We start from the raw sequence: 6,000 nt of genomic DNA, 5'->3' as shown, positions 1-6,000 counted from the left end.
CACTGGTCAGATCCATAGCAAATATTTGTCAAGCCCTAAGCTTAATACCCTGGTCTTGTTCTAAGCAGTTTATAAATATTACCTAATTTAATTATCTCAACAATCCTATATAGTAAATACCATTTACTATTGAGGAAACTCAAAGCAGAGAGCTTATGTAAATCGTCAAAAGCCACACAGTTGATAAGTGATAGAAACAGGATTCAAGCCCAAGAAATCTCACTTTGGAGTCTACTTCTTAAGCTATGTGGCTAATCAGTCTCTCCTTTACTATCTACTTTTTGAAGGTGGTAACTCTGTTTTGTCTCCAATACATCCCCCATATTCCTAATCCCTACTGAATCTATTTATGTATTCATTCACTCTTTCTTCCTTACCTTCTCATAATTGGTCTGTTTTGTTTAAACAAATAAGCAAACCCTGTGCTGTTTCTAATCCTCTATTTGCATTAAGATTACTCTCTGCTGCCCCCTGGAGATAGTTTGATGAAACCAATGCTAAGATTTTTGTAAATTTATTTAGCAAATTCAAAAATAGCTGCACATTAAGATTTTGATCACAAAGGATGCTAACATGCCTAAACATTATACATTTAATTTACATCTTTTGGAAACTGCTGAAACATAACAAATGACTACCTGATGGAGAGTACAGATATCATACCTTGAAGAAATGGTGCTGAAAAAAATAAAAATGAATCTTTTGAGTTGCCAGGATGGTTTAATAAAAACAACAGTGCTGCCAGGCATGGTGGCTCATGCCTGTATTCCCAACACTTTGGGAAGTTGAGGCAGGAGGATCACTTGAGCCCAGGAGTTTGAGACGAGCCTGGGCAACATAGTGACAGCCCATCTCTATAAAATGTAAAAATTGTTTTAAAAGCAGCAGTGTAAAGAAATGGATAAACGGATGGATGGATGGATGGATGGATGAAAGATAGATTCCCCACCTCATTGCATGAAAATTTGTCAAGACTGCCACTTTTGGGTACCCTGGAATGCAAACTCCAAGATGGAGTTGAATGTGAAGGATTGTTATTATATTAAGGAGTAACCTCAGACCATCACTTGGGGATAAGAAGGAAGAGAAACTGATGTGGGTATAGTAAATCACACTGTACGGTAGCCCCACACCAGACTCAGCTAACCCTATGGGGAGCTATAGAGCTGAAACTGCCCCTTACAGTTGTCCTCTGTTGTCCTGAAATGGCCAGATCTTTACACTTCTGCATCTATGAGTCATTTGTTATAGCCACAAGAAGGATCACGACCTTGGGTAAGGCAATCCATGAAGAGGCCGATCCCTGAACTGTGGAAAACACTAACAACACTGGAGCAACAGAGTCCTTTACTGAAGGGGGTTGATGGTACCCCACAGTGTTTGTCTGCCAATTGAATAAATGTTGAAAAATAATCTACTCTAATTCTAGTCTCAAAAATACAATGATATTCCACTCAGCCAATTGTCTTTCATTCCCAAGAAACCAAATTAATGGAAAATCTTGTCAAAAATATAACCTTGAAGGAGCTCTGCATTAAGATATTTCCTACCTGAGGTAGTCAGGTAATTTTCATCTGTAAGTGTCAACTGAGAAGTACAGAATATATGGAAATAAATTTTTTAAAGGAGAAGCCCAGTCATATACCCTGGCTAAAAACTAACATCAAGGCAAAGCACGCTGAAGAGAGACAAGTATCATCTGATCTCCAGATCACCCTAATATTAAAGTCAAGAAGAATAGAACATTTTAAAAAGAAATATTCTAGACTGAGCCAAGTGGGTTTACCTTAAATGTCTCAGACAGTATTAATAAGTAAATTCGTTCTGCATAACTTTCTAACAAAAGAATATGAAGCATGAAAATTATATCAATCATAGAAGCTTATATTTACCTGAAATTTTATTCCAATTTTATTGGGCCTTTCCCAAGGAAATGATAAATGTTATGTTGATCCATCATGGTTTTATCTTATCAGTGGCTTAAAAATTTTGTCCCCAAATTACATATTTGACCATCCTGTCTAACTTTTATAAGATAATGTTTTCAGTGAATAACTGAAAAATAATTTTAGTTGGCTAAACACTAATTAGTTACATTTGGAGTTTAAGAATGTCACAATTTTTCACCTAATTTTGAGAGTAGCTTTTAAGGTTACGGCTCCTAAGTTGAACTTCCTGGGTTCAAATTTCAGTTCAGCCTCTTAGTTTTGGGTTACTGTATTATTATTTTTTTTTTTTTTCTGTTCTCAGAGGCTATTTGATTCCTTATTCAAATCTGCTACCATTTTTGTAATTTTAGTTTTCCACCAAAACGTTTAGTCCTTTGTCTCCTGAAACATAAAAATAATATTTTAAAGTCTCTGATCATTCCAATATTTAAAGTAGCTGTGGGTAAATCTCTATTGGTTCTTTCTGTGTTTGGTCTCCTCATCTGCCAGGTATTGTGTTTTCTTTCTCAAATTGCAGAAAAATTGGAAATTATTTGAGGACCTGCAAATTTTTGTCTTCCTCTGGAGAAGATTTTCATTTGCTTCTGCCAGGAGTCTATAAACACTAGCAATCAGGAATCACCTTAATCCAGTTTTAAGGACTAGAATTTTCTGTGCAATCAGATGACTCAAAGGTAGGTTGCAGTCTATGTGCTATGGCTTGAATGTGTCATCCAAATTTCATGTTGGAAACTAATCCTCAAACTCATATGTTGATTGGAGGTACAGCATTCAGAACGTAAGCAGGATTAGATAAGGTCATCAGGTTGGGACCCTCATGATGGGACTGATGGCTTTATAATAAGAGGAAGAGAGAACTGAGTTGACATGCACACTCTTGCTCTCTAACCATGTGATACCCTTAACCATGTTATGATGAGCAAGAAGGCCCTTACCAGATGCCAGTCCCTCAAACTTGGACTCTCCAGCCTCTAGAACTGTAGGGGATAGATTTCTTTTATAAACTACCCATTCTGTGGTATTACAGTATAGTAACACAAAATGGACTAAGACACTATATAAGGGGTGATTTTATTTTCCACTCCATCCTATCCCAAACCACTCTTTCCCATTTCAAGAGGCTACCAAAGGCACTGGTCACCTTTCAACTAGCTCTTCTATATCAATCAGTAAACATCCCCAGGATAAAAGTAGTTCCAATGCCAGTTTCATCAATCTGTATTTCTTTCTTTTTCTGAATCTTGGTGAGGTAATTATTCATTACCTTGCTAGGTCACTGATACACCATCCAATAGACTTTTAAAATGATTATATCTAGATTTTCTGCTTGGCTTGAGAGGGAAGACTAATCTAAATTTCTTAGTCTGCATGTAAAAGTCCCATCCCTTGATTCTTTACTTTTCCTCATCTGTCATGTAAGTCTTTTTGGTCTCGCCTTTAAAATGTTTCCTGAATTTGACCATTTCACATCATCTCTACTCTACTAGATTAGAAAAGGAAGGATGCAGTTACAGCTTCAAAAGCATGGTTTTTAAAACTAAATCACTGTATCATTTAACTTGTGGGCAGCAGCAAAAAGGTAAACAGATACCAGAAGCCACAGAACACTTGTGTTTGGTGACTGCTTCCATTTTACCACAACTTTCTTTTTTTTTTTCTTTTTTTGAGACGGAGTCTTGCTCTGTCGCCCAGGCTGGAGTGCAGTGCCCAGATCTCAGCTCACTGCAAGCTCCGCCTCCCGGGTTTACGCCATTCTCCTGCCTCAGCCTCCCGAGTAGCTGGGACTACAGGCGCCCGCCACCTCGCCCCGCTAGTTTTTTTGTATTTTTTAGTAGAGACGGGGTTTCACCATGTTCGCCAGGATGGTCTCGATCTCCTGACCTCGTGATCCACCCGTCTCGGCCTCCCAAAGTGCTGGGATTACAGGCTTGAGCCACCTCGCCCGGCCTTACTACAACTTTCTGAAATGTGTTTTATTAAAGTCGTTTTTATTTTGGTCACTTGTAGCACTGATTATGTTGTTGAAACATAAAAGCTCAGATATTCCATACATGAAATTTAAGAATTTTAAAAGTCTGAAGGCCTACATTAAGACTTTTTTCTTAAAACAATTTATGCTCCATTGACAACTAAGTTATGTTTTTATCACTATTTTCCTACTAGTGATCTTTCTTTCTTACATGCCTTCTTTTTACTTACTAATATACTACCAATAACTTGGAGTAATTTAATGTGATTTCAAAATGTGTGTAGGGAAATTGTCTAAAGAATACTGTTATGATTATCTCACATTGGGAAAAGAAGAAGTAGGAAATATGAAACTGTTGAAAACGTTTCAATGTTGAATGTTCTGTATTGAGAAAAGGAAGTCGATAAGATCTTGTTTGATTTAATATTTTTCTTTTACTTGGCTAAATATGATAAAGCAATTAAACCTGTAAGAAGTAGTGCTCTGCTTCCTAGCCAAAGTATCTTTAATTCTGGAAATTTTCAGTAAATTTCCTCCTTTTACTTCATTTTTTTCAAGTACTCCCATAATATTGTTTGGTTTGCTTTTGTTTTGTGTTGTTTTGTTTTTTGAGACAGAGTTTTGCTCTGTCACCCAGGCTGGAGTGCAGTGGTATAACCTCGGCTCACTGCAACCTCTGCCTCTCAGGCTCAAGAAATTCTCATGCCTCAGCCTCCCAAGTAGTTGGGATTACGGGTGTGCACCACCATACCTGGCTAATTTTTTGCATTTACAGTAGAGAAAGGGGTTTCACCATGTCAGCCAGGCTGGTCTCCTACTCCTGGCCTCAAATTGATCTGCCCACCTCAGCCTCCCAAAGTGCTGGGATTAAAGGAGTGAGCCACCATGCCCAACCCTTATAATATTGTTATTTAAATTTCTTCTTTTTACCTTCACAGCTCTTAACTTTTAAATTCTTTATATTTTTTATCCCTTCCTAATATTTATTGGAATATTCTCCAATCTAATTATCCTGCTCACTATTTTGTTCTTCAAGTTAATATTATTCAACTATTAAACACATCCATTGAGAAATTTACTTCAACAATAATATAATTCATATCCAATATGTTCAACTGGTACTTTTTAGAAGCTTCCTGTTTCATATTTGCCATATATTCCCTTATCTCTGATGATACTTTCTGTTTTTATTTTAAATTCTTTGTCCGCCAAGTCCATTCATTCTGATTACCTCTAGAATGAATTATCTTTTTCTTATTTTTTCTTCTATTGCTTGTGGGTTCATAATGTGAGCTTGTGAGATTATACTATTATGTTAAAATCAGCTATCTTTAAAAAAAAAAATCAGCTATCTTGGTAAATAACAGATACCTAGAGAGAGGAGTGAAAGGTCAGGTTCTGACTTATACTAGTCTAGGCAGGAGAGAGATGTATCACAGCATTCTGGGCTCAACCACTCGTGCGCCCACCACCCATGAGATCCTGCCTATGAGGTAATCACCTAGTACTACTACACCAGGCATTGTTCCTTTCTAGAGAGTAATCACAAAACATTGTTTGAATCTGATTGTCCAGCCCCTAGAGGAGGATGGGGAAGGAGGTTGGAGGGAATGTTCAAGGACATTGCTGCACTCAACTCCAGCTAAATCTGATGTTCACACAGTTGAATCACCAATTCATTGCATTCCTCTCCAGAGGCCCCATATTTTATTATAGGTGGCTGAGACAGCAGCTTTGATTACAACCTCCTTCCACAGGAATAATTCTAGTTTTGCCATGTCCTATTAATATGACTAGAGAAGGTCTGCCCCCACTTTTCTCAAAAATCTCCAGAGAAATCACTTGTATTTAGAGCAGAACCTGGAATACATCTTTCCTACAAGTATACAATCTCACAATAAGTGCAGGTGAGAAACTTCTCATTTTTAAATGTTTTTATCTTTAATCTATGTGCAGAAAACAGTTCACGTAGCAGGCCTGTGGCTGCTACCCTTAGAAAGATTTGTTTACAAGATTGGCACTGGGCTGACATTTGAGAACTTGACTGGTAAACAGTTTCCTGTATGAATAGAAAACGATCTA

This window comes from Macaca fascicularis, chromosome 2 (assembly GCF_037993035.2).
Source record: "Macaca fascicularis isolate 582-1 chromosome 2, T2T-MFA8v1.1".
Lineage (NCBI taxonomy): Eukaryota > Metazoa > Chordata > Mammalia > Primates > Cercopithecidae > Macaca > Macaca fascicularis.
The sequence above is the reverse complement of the archived record's forward strand: the minus strand, read 5'-3'. Positions refer to the sequence as shown.